The sequence below is a fragment of the Petromyzon marinus genome, chromosome 11 (assembly GCF_048934315.1).
Source record: "Petromyzon marinus isolate PM22_M1 ecotype Great Lakes invasive population chromosome 11, UKy_Petmar_22M1.pri1.0, whole genome shotgun sequence".
NCBI classification, from domain to species: Eukaryota; Metazoa; Chordata; class Hyperoartia; order Petromyzontiformes; family Petromyzontidae; genus Petromyzon; species Petromyzon marinus.
The window spans coordinates 10394409-10412773 of NC_133677.1; the positions used below are offsets into that span (position 1 = coordinate 10394409).

Below are 18365 nucleotides of genomic sequence, written 5' to 3' on the forward strand. Positions count from 1 at the left end.
CGTGATTGTATATATAAACACATACTGTAGGGATTTGTAAGTGTATGTCAAAACGTCTCTGATGAAATGTGGGTCCGTGCAAATCTTAATTGTGTCCCTGAGCCACTGGTGGAAATTCAACATTCTAATAGCAGGGCCCAGTCTCCCAATAGGATATCTACTGTTGGTACGTGTGTGAGTTAAATAATATACTCGATATACTTCACAATAGATTTATTTGATGAGGATATATTAATTAAAGATGTACTCATGTCAACCTTTCGAACTCAGAGGCAGATCTAGAAACTCTTGGAGGGGGTGTGAGTTGTCCCAACATTTCCAACTTTTTAAAACGGGCCTTACATTAATAATAATAGCGATCTCAGTATTTTTCTTGGTACATATGAATAAAATACCAGTTTTAGTTGTCTCTGTGGGGGGGGGGGGGTTCACGCCTATTGCCCCCTGCCTCCCCATTGGATCCGCCACTGTTCTAACTTTACAACTTGTATTTCCCCCAATCTCCCACTACCTTACTGACTGCCAGCGCAAGATGGTAAATGCATTAGGTTAGACTGAATCCGCTTCCAAGCATTTTATCCACATTGGAACATTTGGTCTAACGTCATCGTCAATACAGAATATTCTGCTTGGAAAGGGAATCGTGGATTTGTTTTCTTTCTTGCTGAACATATGTCTCGCTGTGCAGAATAGAAAGCATTCCATATATAAAACGGAAAGACGCATTGCCTACCACTTATTGACTGTGAGGGGCACATCCTTGTGAAGGTAACTGTTTTTTTTACTTCCAAAATATTAAACTGTGGCAACCTTCCACCATACTCTTTGGTTATATTCGGTAAAGTCACGTAGGTAAAAAAATAAAACAACAAAAAATCACGACGTTTCGGCCACAACACAAGTGGCCTTCATCAGGTGAAGGGACCAAACTGTCCAGAGGACAGCGTTGGAGTGAAGAAAGCCAAGCCCAGGTCGCCTCCTTTAAGCTGTGAGGGGGTAAACAGAAAACGCCTTGACAAAAGGAATTAGCATAGAATGTACTACTGTGAAAGCTTGGAATTAGCATAAAATGCTGTACTACTGTGAGAGTTTGGGATGCCACTACTTGAATAAATATACTGTACCATTGAAAATTAGTTTAATGTTTGGTTCGATTTAGAACATCTTTCCAATTATTGCTTAATTTGAAATCTGAATTGCCTCGTGGACAAATCTCTGATAAAAACCCGTGGATTTGCAGAGAACCTTGGTATCGGAGAAAACTATATCGTGATCACCCACAGCGTTGTAACAGTGATCAGCTACGGCAGAAGAATTCGTTCTGCCGTGTTTCAAATCTGATTTGTGCTCGTGACTTTGGTCAGAGACATGTCGTTTCGTCTCCCCGATATAGCAGTGACCACAGGTGCAGATCAATTTGTAAACCCCGGGGTACTGTAAGTCAGGAATGACATCCAACTAAACGTCCCTCCCTAAAAACTTCTGCTGCAAGACCCCCTAGATTCTATGGTCTTCCCAAGATTCATAAAAAAGGCACCCCACTATGACCCATCGTATCCACGATCAACTCCCCTACCTATAGACTAGCCCGTTTTCTGTCAAGACCGCCGCAGCAGTACTTAACTCAGCCCAATTGGTCTCTATGGTCAAAGACGTTGTACTATCCTTGTCAGCTTCGATGTGGTCTCTCTGTTCATCAAGGTCCCAGTACCTGATACCATTGAAATAATTGAAAATTTGGTCCAACATGGACTAGACCCCGATACACCTGCGCTGGTTAGGCACTGCCTCACCAATACCTACTTTACTTGGAATGGCACCTTCTACAAACAAAATGAGGGTACCCCCATGGGTTCCCCCTTGTCACCAGTGATAGTCAATGTTTTCATGGAGAAATTTTAATCAGACGCCATCCAGACTTCCACCCTCAGACCTTCCCTGTGGAAGAGATATGTAGACGACACTTTCGTCATTTGGCCACATGGCCTGCCAGCTTTGAACCTTTTCCTAGACCACATCAATTCCAGACACCCCGCCATCAAATTCACCATGGAAGTGGAGGAAGATGGCAAGCTGCCATTCTTGGATGTTCTGTTTGAGAGGAGACCTGATGGCTCATTGGGACATTCTGTCTACAGCAAACCCACCCACACAGATTCCTACTTGAAACCTGATTCCCACCACCACCCGACGCAAAATAATTATCTCATCAAAACGTTATACCACAGAGCTCATTGCATTTTGGACCAACACCACCTGACCAGTGAATTAAAACATGTACATCTGGCCCTCAAAAGGAACGGATACTCTGACCGTACCATCCGCCAAGCTGTTTCTCCCTCCATACAGAAACAACCACTTGATACGCCGATCAAAACCATCACACTACCATACATAGCAGGCGTTACTAAAAAGATCTCCAAAATGATAAAAAAAACACAAGATCCTGGTCCGGTTAAATACAGTACACAAAATCCGTGACCTGATCCCTTCCGTGAAGGATGTCATTCCTGACTTACAGTACCCCGGGGTTTACAAATTGATCTGCACCTGTGGTGACTGCTATATCGGGAAGACGAAACGACATGTCTCTGACCAAATTCGCGAGCACAAATCAGATTTGAAACACGGCAGAACGAATTCTTCTGCCGTAGCTGATCACTGTTATCACGATATAGTTTTCTCCGATACCAAGGTTTTCTGCAAACCCACGTGTTTTTATCAGAGATTTGTCCACGAGGCAATCCAGATTTACAAACACGGACACAATTTCAACCAAGAGGATGGTTTTAAATTAAGCAATCATTGGAAAGATGTTCTAATTCGAACCAAACATTAAACTAATTTTCAATGGCACAGTATATTTATTCAAGTAGTGGCATCCCAAACTCTCACAGTAGTACAGCATTTTATGCTAATTCCAAGCTTTCACAGTAGTACATTCTATGCTAATTTCTTTGTCAAGGCGTTTTCTGTTTACCCCCTCACAGCTTAAAGGATGCGACCTGGGCTTGGCTTTCTTCACTCCAACGCTGTCCTCTGGACAGTTTGGTCCCTTCACCTGATGAAGGCCACTTGTGTTGTGGCCGAAACGTCGTGATTTTTTGTTGTTTTATTTTTTACCTACGTGACTTTACCGAATAGAACCAAAGAGTATGGATCCTCGCAGTCACGAAAGCTTTAAATCTAGAACCTTCCACCAGCAAGAGTGATAATGACTATTCCATTCACGGTAAAAAAAAGTGCTTTCCACAAATGAACCACAATACCGTGGTGATCTCGTCAAGAAGCATAAACCATTCACGCGATCTCCGGTCACCCCCGCCAGCAGCTTTTGGCTATCCATCGAATAAAGACGGTCACACTGCATCGTTCGCTTAGATACAGGGTACATTTCCATATCTGACCGCGTGGAAACAACTGGATGCAAAAACTCTGCGTTGGAGGCTTTTCCTCCCCATTAACTTGGAGGCGAGCGTGTGCTGAGAAATGCAGACCCACAGGCGTTGAGCCGGATAAAGTGCCGCAACCACAGTGCAGATCTGCCCATGCAATTGCGGGGCTTATTCAAATCCAATCAAAGGAGCTGCTGATAAGTTCAAAAGCTCGTCCTGCCAAGCAACACGTTCATTAAACTAATGCAGATGCGTCCTTCATTCCAAAAGATTGCAGTCTTGAAATTGAAAGAAAAAAAATAATGCAGAATAGCCGTACAATTCAACGGGCAAAACTAAATACGATATGCCATTGGAATTAGAAAAGATAAATTCTGGCTGAAAAAAAACCCCTGTCTTTTCTGAAATATTTCATTGTATGGAGTTATTAGGGCGCTAATAAAATCTCACCCTAAAGAAGAACGGTATCCAGTGCAGTATATACAGTCACGTGTATTGAGCCCTCTTACATTGCATGTTCATCCATACCCCGAAGCTTGTCATGCGAGTCACATTAGCCTCATCGTCCAAATGGAACCCACATCTTGCCTACAAATGCACATCCTTAAAGTATCTTGTAAGTACGTGGGGAGAATTAATGTCAAAGGCAAAAAAAATCTTACAGCAGGAACCCAATCAATTACACACTAATGGATTCCAAGGGCTTATATCATTATGGCGCACATTTGAACAAACGCTATATATGTAGAAAAAAGGGAGAAAAAGTTGGAAAGATTGTGGGTAAGAATTAATGCTTATGTGTGGCACTAATTAAGCCTATGCTAAGCTTGAACACTTCCTGTGTGTGTGTGCATGCGTGCGTGAATGCATGTGAATGCGAGTGCATGTCAATGCGAGTGCATGTGCGGTGGCATCCAGATTTGTGCGGGGGGAAGCGGTGGTGCTGCGATTAGAATGCGTTCCGCTATCGAACACGGCGACTCGAGTTCAATTCCCGCTCCCGTCCAACATCGGAGGCGAATATCCGAACTGGTCTTGGCCCTTCCCTAGGTCAAACGAGCTTAAACGAGTACCTCGTGCGGTGTGTAAACATCAGTACTCGGAAGACAAAGGCGGCCGGGCGTCGTTCTGACCACCCACTCCTTTGTGTGCACGCGCCAGCACCTTATAGGTGCTCGCAAACAGCACTTGCCCCAACCGCATGTGCAATAGGCTATACGGGACTTTCCCCAGCCTTTCTCACGCGTGTTTTTCCTGCGACACTTTTCTCCCATCCAACTGCGCTTACACGCGTGTGATCCGCACAGCCTCCCACCCTCTCCACTGACCAATTCACCATCACTCCGCCCCCAAAACATGTTCAGCTTTCCAACCAATCACATAAAAGGAGGCTAATTTACTGAACAAATGAAATTACCGTTCTCCTGGGTAATCCCTTAACAAGGCTCTTTCTGGAGAATCAGGTCTTAAGGAGGATTAATTACTCTTATTTACCATTATTGGTCGGGGGGGGGGTATATATTTTTTAATACTTTGTCATTGACGTTATAAAGTGCAGCATTTTACATGCAGGGCATATTTTGTGAACTCTGGAGTAATTAATTATAGGTAATTGCGTGGCCTGTGTTTTCTGTAATGTGGAGGTTTCTTTGTCGACATCTTTAAGTAATTAAAAAGTAAACCGGTTGAGTAATCACTCGGACGGCCTCCCTCTGGGATGCACCTACGATGGGATGTGAATGTCAGTAATTGTGTGTCGCAGTAAACAATGAAGAGGTGTATTTTGTTCACTAATAATCACTCCTTGTATGTGGAAAAAAAAGTGATAATTAGTTGAATTGATCTGACAGACACATTTAGCTTCATGCATTGGGAGTGTCACGCTTCACTGCTGGCCATAAATGTTTAATCTGGCAAATTGGCACCTTTTAATTGAGTAAAGCTATATTCTCTTGCATTGTACGTCTTCAGCTATGGTAATTAAAGCACGAGAACCCACTCATAAGGTACAGAGAGCGAAATCTAACGATGCAATACTTTCGCACAGTTATACACAGCAACACGTACCTACACATTGCGTATGTTAAAAAAAAAACAATGTCATTGCGGAAATGCATCAATTAATAAATTAAGACCTAGAACATGACGCTGTTAAGAAAATAGCTTTAGTCCGGACACAAAATGTCTTTAGAAGGGAGGAGAGCTGATGATTAACACTGGTGATGAAGTACCAGCCGCAGGAATTATTTTTTCAAAAAGGGGTAGGGTAGACTGATGGGACAAAAAACCTCGGTACATGCGGAGGGGAAATAGGCATTACATGTGTAAGACGCTGCATATGTGTCCTGTAGTGATGCCATCATAGACAGGGCTTTATCTAGCAGTGCGTTGTATGTGACTGCTGCTGATGTATGCAAATGCTACAGATAACCCTGAGCTATTGTATCCTATAATAGGGTTTTTCCCCTTTTTCTGGCAACAAAACTGAAACCTTTTTACAAGGATTCATGTCTGCATTAACCACAATACCTGCAGTCAAAATGCAAACAAAAAAGCATACTGTGATAATATATGCATTGTCCTTGAAACTGATTGGTCCACACCAAGGGACGGCTTTCTTTTGAGCCTCGACCCAATTGGTGCTCGACCAGATGACGCGGGGGAAAACCCTATTATTATATTTTGGTACTGGCAAAGGAGATCTAATGATGTAGATATTGTAGGCTAGTTGTAAGTTTGTGAGTTTCAATTGCAGTCGGGGCGGAGAGATGGGGGGGGGGGACTGACTCGGCAATGTATCCTTCCAAAGTCAGTGAAATGCATGGGCACCACTGTGTGGAGGGGTTCGTCGAGGAGTGGTCATTCTATTGAGGGCCTTGGTCTGTGGCAGCGCTGCCTCTGTAAGACTCTCATTTGTGGCCAGGTGGCTTTTGAAAAATAAGTTCATACCTCAGTGGGCTTTGTCTGGTAGGATTGGGGATGGTTAAGTTGTTTGTGTTTGGGTGAATTGTTTACCTTTCTTGATGCACTACTCTCATGTTTTTGTACTGTTTGTTGTGTTAACATTCTTACTCGCCCCCCCGACTGGACATCTGTGAAAAGAGCTTCATAGCTCATCGGATTCCTTAAGTATAAATACATATTCTGATTCTGTAGTGTACGCTGCCCAATGTTTTTTTTAAGGACGGGGGGGGGGGGTCACCGACTTGTTTTTTTTACAATTGTCGACTAAAGTCATTTACAAGACAGTGTAGGGCTCAGAAAGGAATTACAAAAATCCAAAATCAATCAACAAGCATGTCAGAAAGTGGCCTTGTAAGGTTAAATGGATTTTTTTTTCTACACCCAAGAAACACGACCATGTCTTTGTGGCAGCAAGATAACTTTGGCGAGCCGTGTTACCTTTTCACACTCGCTGAGGATCATCCGCACAAAGCCACACGACCATTTACACACTTCACAGCATAGTTGTGGCAGTGCAGGCTGCACAGTTGTATTTCCTCGAGCCTTCATTGCAGGTGAGATCCCAAATGGAAGATGCTTCATCTAAGCTTTTTTTCTGCAGAGTAAGTGTCTCGGGTGAAGTTGAAATGCATGTTGATAACTGCTTCAGTCGAACTCTGTCTAATACTCAAAAATGATAATGGTACTGTGTGGTTTCATTGTTGTTGTATACACTGATGGAAAAAGTACATGCTCGTAAAATCGCCCGCCTCGTACAGAATGTAGCATATACTTTTTGTTCTGCCAATATGAGTTGCTGCGAGGCCGGCGTGTTTTGAATCAGCTATATAAACTGTTTTTATTTCACCCCTGCTTTTAACAGCTTGCCTATAAATTTTGATTTAAAGCTTTCGTGACTGCAGTAATTCATATTCTTAATTTTTTCGGTAAAGTCACGTTGAAGAGAAACAACAAAATAATAAAATATATAAAACAATATTATTTTGTTGTTTCTCTTCAACATGACTTTACCGAAAAAACTAAGAATATAGCTTGCCTATATATCAGGGGTACTTCCGTTAGAAGTGGATAGAGTGATGATGGATTGAAAGGGTGGTGCATTGCCCTGAAATGTATCAATTCGTATCTCATTATAAGTTGCTGTAAAGCATTCATATGGAAGGGGTGATTATAGGCTTTTGTACAATTAGAGACGTTTCTGTTTCAGATACACCGTGACTTCCTGACTTCCAATAAATTCTACCTGGTTGACCCTTTTGCCAGAGTTATTGAACCAATTATATTTTATCTGCAGTTTTTATTTATGCTAACACAACTATTGTCTGTTCATTCTCGCTTGTTTTGTATAATTCAGTACTGCATTGTGCACATTGCTTGTTTATTTTTAGAACGTGTAGGCTACTGACCTAATTTTTATGGTTAACCTAAGTCATACTCTAAGTATGGTTCTGCTGTCAAATGAAAATGTGAATATTGCAAGTGTATTTGGGCGGCCCTAAGCCAGTGATGGACGTTCCATATCCCTATAGCTGGGACCATTCTCACCAAAGGTTGTTGAATACCCACAGGGTGGTATTTTATTTATCAACGCCAGTTGGTGATTGGCTAAGTCGACCACTGATAGGGAATCGAATGCATTCATTTCAAATGGTGTGCCAGGTGCTCTGCAATGTAGCTTACTCAGCCAGATACATAATTTGCTTGGTGTTAATTATTGATAAGAAAAAAATGATAGAGTACTGTCGCTACTAAAACAAGTGCTTTAAAATTAAATGATCCTCATTCATGTCCCAGTTTTCACACAATTCCTGTTGAATTCCAAGAACAGCAATGACCACGTCCCTATGGACAAATCGGCCTGAAATGAGCACCTGGCTTTCAATTTCCGAGCACTGGAGTATAAAAGCACCCAGGCATGATTCACCGCTTCTTCCCTTATGTGCTAAACAGACCGTAACCTTTCAGCATCTGCGTAATTATAAGGGGAACTCCTGCTCTCAGACTCATCGTCTGGTTATATTTACCAGATATAACGTGCGTTCACCTGCCTTGCACAGTGTACACGTATTAATGTAAAGGTGCGCCACTGCTGACAAGGGTGCAACGGGATTTACAAAATGTGCCTGGAGATGGAACCGCCCCCCTCAGGATTGCAAGTCCAGTGTGATGCGAACCATGACGCGACTGCAGCGTCATCGATATCAAACAAACCTCAAATATCGATTTAGAGCTTTCGTGACTGCAAGGAGTCATCTTCTTTGGTTCTTTCGGTAAAGTCACCACGTAGAATGAGAATAAAATAATAAACTAACGCAATAAAATTCTCACGACGTTTCAGAGCTCTGTCGCCCGACAGGTCTGTCCCTTTCACCTGAAGAAGGCCACATGTGTTGTGGCCGAAACGTCGTGAGAATGTTATTGTTTTATTTTATTATTTTATTCTCATTCTACTTGACTTTACCGAAAGAACCAAAGAAGATGAAACCTCAAATACATTTTACAGATGAAAAAGCATCGGATGACTTCAATTAAGCTCGCCTCTCCTTTGACTGTTCCTGCCTTAATACATACAGGACGAATACTTTGTCATAAATTGTCAGGTTTTGTTTTTTATTCCTCAAAATAAAAGTGGTGTTCGGCGTTTCCTCACAAATATCCTAGCTGTATTGTTAAACCCACTTTATCGCTGCTATAAACGATGCTAAATTGTCCTTCCCTGCTTATTTTTTCTGTGCCGGCTTGTTAAATGAATGGTGTGCGACTGGGTTAATACAGTGCATTGTTCATTATCAACACTTTACGGAGGAGCATCTGTAATTTACTTGTATAACAAAACCATTCAGGCTAATTTGTTCTTCATATATGTGGTTGTTAAGGCCATATGTGCTGACATGAATTAATCATATTGCAAAATTAAGGACACCTTTAAAAAAAATATCACAATGCATGACATTACAGTACATGTATATGCATGCTAAATTACCCAAAAGAAATCCATCCCTCATTGTGATTTTGGCAACATATTAAGGAGCATAGCTGTGGAGTGGTGGTGCAGTGGTTAGGACACTGTGTCATGAACCTGGCAACCTTCGCTCAATTCCTGGCCACGGCTAACGCCAGTGGTGAGTGATATCTGAACCGATCCTAGAGTCCAAGCTCTTCACCAACCCGCACTGATCAAGTGCGGTGAAGTATGGTCAAACAATGCCGATGATTGTCATGGTATGGGGAGTCCTTCTTCCAGCAATAGATTATCTGACAAAGTCAAGGGGCTCTTAATAATTATTATTAAGTAACAGCATATTGCTCAAGATATCAGTTGTATTTAGAAATGTTTTAACGAAAATAACAATATACGTGTAAACTACATGATGGTCTCAAGTTAGCCCGAGCCCAGATGGCAAAACTACGCATCTCATCGCACCAAATTCAAACAATCTGAACACAATCTCTCTCATTATTTATTAATGTGACCTGCATAGCCCAGGACCCACTTTGATGTGGCGAAAGTCAAATTTCCCCTGCCAAAGTGGCTCTTATTCCATTATCCTGGCAAATTACGAATGGGGGAGAGGGTGGGGGTTTGCGCACAAATAAGATTTGGAAAACATTGTCTGGTTTGTCTCTCGATAAGTACAAGAAGCCGTTAATTTTTCAAGCTGGCAAGCCTAAATCTCAAGAGTAAGGCTTGAATCCATGCAGTAGGAGCAGCGCATCTTGTAGGAAGTGTCTATATAATGGCATTACTCAATACTGATCAAACTAAGATATAGATCAATCTAGATCTGAAGTTTTCGTGACTGCAGTTATCCATACTCTTTGGTTCTTTCGGTAAAGTCACGTAGTTGGTATAAAATAAAATATGAATACAAATTGTAATTTATATTACGTAGGTATAAAATAAAATGGAAATACACACCGTTAGTCCCAAACGTTTTCCATGGGGGCAGCCGTTCACTATCCTATAGGTGCAGGTTTTGTTTTATCTGAATAGCATATTTACCCTCAATAATCGCCACATGGTCAACCCTCCCAAGACAAATTCAAATGCTCTGGTCAACAAGCCACATCTTTGAGAGTAGTCTTGTTGGCAATAGTCTTGTTTACACGACCATTTTACAGGAATAAGTAACAGCGTTTCCTTTCGTGTCATCAACAGCCACATTCCTCTGGCCTCCAGTGGCCATTTATCTGCAGAGCATCAATTAATCATTGACCAGAGAGATGTGGCCTCTATCTTCTCGGGACCAAACGCTGCCAGACATATTTTGGGCACGTGTAAACACAGACAGGTGTGGGTTGCATGAGCGTGGGATATTTCCCCTTGGAGCATTTTGATATAATGCAGCGGTGGTAACTGAGGCTGTGATAGAAACAATTCTCGATTAATTCACAAGTAAAATAATATTAATTATCTACATACCCATAATAGAGGTTTTTGGGTTAGATCGCGTAAACATATAAATGTGTCGTTAAAATCCCGCCACCACCCGACACAGCCAACTTGTAAGGGTTGTGTCACTTAAACAGAACATGCGAATTCGTCACTAGTACAGCACACCAGTGTGTTGGAGAGCCAAGCCACAACATTTACAATCTGAGTACGACGTTTCGCCAGTAATTACAACTAGCTTCATCAGGCGACAGCCAGATGTGTGGCGAAGTCCACCTGTTTCGTTCCTTATATAGAGGCGAAGATGTGGTGACCACACTTCTGCGCGACACATTTATATCTTTACGCGATCTAACCCAAAAAAACCCTTATGGATGAAATTGGTCGCGAAAGCCTACGTGTTAAACTATTTACATACCGTGTGTATAATGTCAAGTTCTGCTGGACTAGTAGTGTTTTGGTTTTCATGCGCATGAGCATTCTTCAACATGCGAACTCACAGCATACGCACACGCCCGTTGCCTGACTTTTATTCTCAGCCGTGGTTAACGTGTAATTGAAATGCCAGCCAACTCTCTGGACATGAAACAAGCGGGGTGCCTTCTTGGTGCTTTGTTTTATTTTGTGCCACGAGTGATTCTTTTCTGTGCCTTTCTTTCTGTTCATTCCAGGTCCCGTAGTCAACCACTGCTGTAATGTTTTATGACCCATTCAATGGTGCCACTGACTCTTTAGTAAAACCAGCAGTTTTTTGTTTGTTAGTCTTGAAACTATTTGTGTACACGCGGACACACACACACACATTTGGCATATATTGATTTGGATGCATTTGTGAAAATGCAAATTAAGAGTGGAACACAATTTAATTCTGCGTTGCAAACATAAATTATGCATGTATATTTTATAGCGAGATCCATATATAAATTAAAATTGACTAACTTTGGCATTGATTATCAATGTAAAAGGTCTTCAAATAGTTACGACCCAGCAGTGGAGAATAACGTTCACCATTTGCTATTTCCATGTTTTCTTTCAATATCTTTCGAACGATTTGACCAATTTTGATGAAATTTTAAGAGATGGCCCAACACCACAATATCTGACATGAAATTGGTTTTCTGGACAAGAGTTCAAAGTTCAAGGTTACAGGACGCTCAATAACTGCGGACAGAGGGTAAATAAATGTGTAGTTCTTTTCCGTAAATGTATGTTTACAGTAGTATATATATAGTACGAGTAATACTGTGCATTAATTGTTCTAATGTGCAGTATTTCGTAGGCTATGTGAAAATTTTCATTGTTTTTTTTTACCACTTTCACGTCGTAATATTCAATATCCATTCATCATGAACAACATTCACAAGTTAATAAATGACCACAACAATAAACAGCCGTGGCCTAAATAAAATTGGTCTCTTCCTTCAAAACTAATATTTTAAATTAAATTCATGTAAGGTAATGTGCATTATATATAAACGTGCATTTTTAAACGTTTTGACTCCAACATAATATTGCATTACACGTAAGAAATATTTTTTTCAAATAACACAGTAGCTTCCTGTTGCAGTTTACAAATGCATAATTCTGACATTATTCCCAAATCGATAAGAATATTCCATCGCATAAGAGCCAGAAAGCGTCCAATTCAAGATCAAGGTATCATCATGGCCAAAGCTGTTGATGTCACCACTCCTGACCAATGAGCTTGTCTCCAGCATTGTCATTCACAGGGATTACTATGAATGTTCAGTATAATTGATAAGCAGTGATTGCACCACATGGAGTGTTAAATTATATATGCGTTAAACATGTATATGTTGTATATTAATTGTATTTATTAGTACACTTAAGCTTATGAGCTAACGTTTAATAACGGACAGAATGCTATTTTGGGGATATAATGTACTGTTTTAAGAAAACGATGTCCAATGTGATCATAGTAGTTTCCCTTTTCCAACATTATTAAACCAAGAACAGAATCCCAATGGAAAAAAAAAGTCACATTGAAAATGTTGCAACATGAGCAGTCATTAAACGTTGTTATAGACACTGGTTTCTGTTATAGGAATGTCGAATTTCCACCACTGGATCAGGACTTCCAATCCCTATGAACACTAATCCATGCTCTTTTAGGCACTGAGACAGATTGGGGACAATTCAAATACCATCGAGTATTTGCCTCTTTTTCTACTTTTTTTACAGGAATTACATCCATTTATCCTTACCATCGCTGTCATCACTTCCACGCTTTCATTATCATCCTTACGATTATCAGCATCGTCATCTGAATCACCATTACCATCGTTATTGCTTTTAATTAGCTCAAAGCCAAATATGACTTAAAGATGCAACTGTATGCATTGACATCGGAAGGAGCAACACGCACATATTTGTGTGTGTGCCTGAGATTAAATGAGCCTTATTGGTCAGGGTGGTATACCTGTGGGGTAAGTACTGTAAGTGTGCTGCCGTCATCACACAAAGCCCTCGTTTCACTTAGCACTCATCCAGAGTTCCACCCACTCTGCCTAGCAAAATTAAGCCCAAACACTTGCACATGTTATTCTTGCATATGGCAGCATGTTCAGGAACTAAATGCCAATATCGAGGTGTGCTAGCCACATGGGGGGGCTTCAGGAGAGAGCTCGTGTAGTTTTGCTATTCGTCCGTTGAAGGACTGCAGTGATTTACACTACAGATTGGATTGCATGGCCACAGTCGCACTACTGTGCCTTGTATCTTGCATTTTCCATACATGAAGGAGATGTATACATCGGCCTGTTGAAGGCTCCGCCATTGTCTTCAAGGAATGTCCAAGCCAGGAGGTGCGATGTTTGGGTCATTAATGAGGTGTTTATTCTGGACGTCCGCATTGCTCCCCAGAATTCTTCCAGATCTGGGTGAGATTCTAGGATGGTGACAGCACGAACCCAGAATCGTGATCGGGACTTGAGTTGGCGACGGGGTACATTGTCGAGGTCTTGATTCATGGGTAGGTGGTTGTCGTTTGCAAGAGCACTTGTGTATTCCTTTGCTGTTTACATGTCTCTGCGGATTGTTGGTGGCAGAATGTTCGTTAGAACAGGGAATCAGGGGATTGGTGTCAGATTCAGTGTTCCTGTTGTGATGCGCATTGCATTATTTAATTGTGCATCTAGCAGTGTTGTGTATGAGCAGTTCTTGACCCTCTCAATTGCACATTAATTTGAAGGAATAACTTTTTGTGGAATTTTTATTTATCAGTAGAATTCCGCAAAAGCCTGAAACCAAATTATGCGTGAATTGTGCCCTTGAACGTTCATGATTCAACTAATTCATGTTTGTTATATAAAGGTATATGTAATTGTATACAGAATCAATACATCTTTTCAATGGTGACAAATTGTGTGTGCATATATATATCGTTAAATGTTGTTCACTATGTTGATCAATAATGCCTGTGTGGATCTTTAAAAAAAAACATTTTCAGAAATTATAAAGAAACCAGGAAAGAAGGTCTATAATATTTAAACTCTTAGTTTTATAATTAAGGCAATTCACCTTCAATTTACCAAAATGATAACTTTGAAAGTGTGAATAAAGTTTAAGACATTGTAAAGGTGAATCAGTTGCCCTAGACTATTGGGTGACGATATCTCCATATTTTATCCAGAGACATTCAATGAAATTCAATTTGAGCATTTTTATTTAATTTCTGACTAAGCATTCTTTTTACGAGGCAGAGTAAATGGCTTGAGTAATGTCCCCAATAAACTCCGAAAGCCCCTTGACCCTATCCACAGAGGAAAATTCGAGCAATCATTTTCGAAGCTTCTATGGCCCACTGCTGACCCATTTTTAGAACAAGGAACATTCCTCCGCTGCAACCAATACTACAAACTCCTATTGCATATAACGCAGAATGTTTTATGAGGTGCTCATCTACAAAACTGCACTGAACTGTTTAAACGGGGACTTTTGAAGGAGTCAGGCCCAAAGACATTTTAGGACAAAGTGTGGCTAATGAATGGTAAAAATAAGTCTAGATCCTGTGATTTGTCTTCATGCAAATGTGCAGATTCCACGTCCATCCTGGCTGATGCCCTACTGCCCCATCTGCTTTCAATTCAAAACTTAGGAAGCCATTACATTGTTCCATTGCGGCTTGCTGTAACCCTACACTTAATGGCTTAAAGTGAGTGCCAGTGCCATTTCAACCTCCGTCTACATCAAGAGCTTTAAGTCACGGTATTTAATGGATGCTTGGGTTATGGATATCTGTATGTGACCAATTCATATTACAGCCACGTATTTCTAATGTCCAAAGTGGAGCAATGATGCTTTTAAATAAAATAAAATGAAAGGCAACTGGAGGAAAAAAAGGCCCGACTTCAAATTAAAAATCCGTGAATTGCCTAAGGATTATGATGCAATTTATTTCATTCAGCGTTGTTTAACTTACCGTTGTGCAAACTCAAAGGATGTTAATGGAATTTTGAAGTCCTAGAGTTTCAGACAAGCACAGCTGGGATTCCGGTTCATTTTTATTAACAGATGACCCATGAGTGCTCTCATTTCCTTGAGCACCATAATCAAAACATGCCTTTTAACCCCACCTCTACCAACCGTTCTCCCGAACTCAAGTTACCCGTCATTGCTAATCATTATATTTACACATTGGACTGCTATGAGCATCTCCAAACATAACTAACCCTGTTGTGGCTTGCACACTTCTAATGGATGGGTAAACACCTCCGAAGAAAATATTTAAACCGAAAACTATTTAAACCGAAAACAATATTATCGATGCGTTTTTGCCAAGCGTTTGCGTGAATTGCATTTCCTCAAGAGCCTGCTATTCTCACAATAACGTGCCAGTGGAGGTTTCGTGTTCACTGTTGTCATTTTGAGATTTAAGTATAAATAAATGAGGAAAGCTTCTGCTAAGCCTCTTTCTTGGCTAACTCCCTTGTATCCGGATTTTTTCATGCGCTACTCCTTAGCTTCTCTCCTGCTGTTACTCAATCCATAACTCATTACTTTAATTGCTTTCCTCGTGTTCTCGATGTGTATGTTCACAAGGTGGCCCAATGTACACGTGCAATAAATCAATCGATAGTCAATCCAGATTGGTTGGAGGTCTTTCTATGTACAGTGATATACAGTGAGGGAAAAAAGTATTTGATCCCCTGCTGATTTTGTACGTTTGCCCACTGACAAAGAAATGATCAGTCTATAATTTTGATGGTAGGTTAATTTGAACAGTGAGAGACAGAATAACAACAACAAAAAATCCAGAAAAACGCATGTCAAAAATGTTATACATTGATTTGCATTTAATGAGGGAAATAAGTATTTGACCCCCTCCCAATCAGAAAGATTTCTTGCTGCCAGGTGTCTTTTATACAGGTAACGAGCTGAGATTAGGAGCACACTCTTAAAGGGAGTGCTCCTAATCTCAGCTTGTTACCTGTATAAAAGGCACTTGTCCACAGAAGCAATCAATCAATCAGATTCCAAACTCTCCACCATGGCCAAGACCAAAGAGCTCTCCAAGGATGTCAGGGACAAGATTGTAGACCTACACAAGGCTGGAATGGGCTACAAGACCATTGCCAAGCAGCTTGGTGAGTAGGTGACAACAGTTGGTGCGATTATTCGCAAATGGAAGAAACACAAAAGAACTGTCAATCTCCCTCGGCCTGGGGCTCCATGCAATATCTCACCTCGTGGAGTTGCAATGATCATGAGAACGGTGAGGAATCAGCCCAGAACTACATGGGAGGATCTTGTCAATGATCTCAAGGCAGCTGGGACCATAGTCACCAAGAAAACAATTGGTAACACACTACGCCGTGAAGGACTGAAATCCTGCAGCGCCCGCAAGGTCCCCCTGCTCAAGAAAGCACATATACATGCCCGTCTGAAGTTTGCCAATGAACAACTGAATGATTCAGAGGACAACTGGGTGAAAGTGTTGTGGTCAGATGAGACCAAAATGGAGCTCTTTGGCATCAACTCAACTCGCCGTGTTTGGAGGAGGAGGAATGCTACCTATGACCCCAAGAACACCATCCCCATCGTCAAACATGGAGGTGGAAACATGCTTTGGGGGTGTTTTTCTGCTAAGGGGACACGACAACTTCACCGCATCAAAGGGACAATGGACGGGAACATGTACCGTCAAATCTTGGGTGAGAACCTCCTTCCCTCAGCCAGGGCATTGAAAATAGGTCGTGGATGGGTATTCCAGCATGACAATGACCCAAAACAAACGGCCAAGGCAACAAAGGAGTGGCTCAAGAAGAAGCATATTAAGGTCCTGGAGTGGCCTAGTCAGTCTCCAAACCTTAATCCCATAGAAAATCTGTGGAGGGAGCTGAAGGTTTGAGTTGCCAAACGTCAGCCTCGAAACCTTAATGACTTGGAGAAGATCTGCAAAGAGGAGTGGGACAAAATCCCTCCTGAGATGTGTGCAAACCTTGTGGCCAACTACAAGAAACGTCTGATCTCTGTGATTGCCAACAAGGGTTTTGCCACCAAGTACTAAGTCATGTTTTGCAGAGGGGTCAAATACCTATTTCCCTCATTAAAATGCAAATCAATTTATAACATTTTCGACATGCGTTTTTCTGGATTTTTTGTTGTTGTTATTCTGTCTCTCACTGTTCAAATTAACCTACCATCAAAATTATTGACTGATCATTTCTTTGTCAGTGGGCAAACGTACAAAATCAGCATGGGATCAAATACTTTTTTCCCTCACTGTATGTACTTACAGTATATAGATCTCCTCGTACAGCCCTTTAGCAATCTGCTGCTGGATGAGGCTTTTCCACACAGTGCATCTGACGGGGGTTATTTCAGTATACTTCACTGCGGGAGCATAGACATATAATACAACAAATGATGCTTACTGCTCTGTTCTCTTTTATACGCCATGCAGCCTGTTTTGCCTAAACTCCCGTTGCGCATGGCATGGTGGTCACCCATTTAAGAACCGGGCTCAATGCCCGCTTAGCTTCTGAGATCTGATGAGATCAAGCATATCCCGGGTGATTTGGTCATAGGCATACCGTGCATATAGCCTAGAATATCAAAACTGACCGGCCCATCAGCGTAGCTTACACCTGCACAGCCTGTAGGAAGACAAAAGCTTACCGGTTTGTTTTGTTGTTGTATATGTGTGTGTGTTAGAATGTATAACATTTTAAGGAAGTGCTTTCAAATGTGTGGGGAAAAAATTGTACTCGACTTATATTTGAGTCTGTGTTTTAATTGGTAGTTAAAATGTTTGTGTTTTTTAGCTGGTTTCAATCCAGTTTATTTTAGGTTTTATTTGATGAAGGTCCGAGATGATAAAAATGGAAAAACGATGCAAAATGTTTGTGCAATAGTGGCTTTGAGTTGAAAAACACTTCAATAGTGAACATAATACCTCTTAATAGCCTGCCTTCCTACATATATACGCAAAATGTGCATTTTCATTCACAATATATCTAAATCAGACTGCTACATTATTAAACCCACAGCAATCCCATCAAAACACATGAATAGTGTGTTATTTCATTAATACGGTTACATTTAAGATTCTAATCATTAATGTACAATATCTGAAAAATATATATATTTTA

The 18365-nt window shown here is 41.1% G+C and overlaps 1 protein-coding gene across 1 annotated transcript in view; it reads right to left on the minus strand.

Annotated features, from left to right (window-relative positions):
• LOC116941228 (heparan sulfate glucosamine 3-O-sulfotransferase 1-like) overlaps positions 1–18365 on the minus strand; it is a 233057-nt gene that overhangs the window by 38841 nt on the left and 175851 nt on the right. The window lies entirely within an intron of this gene.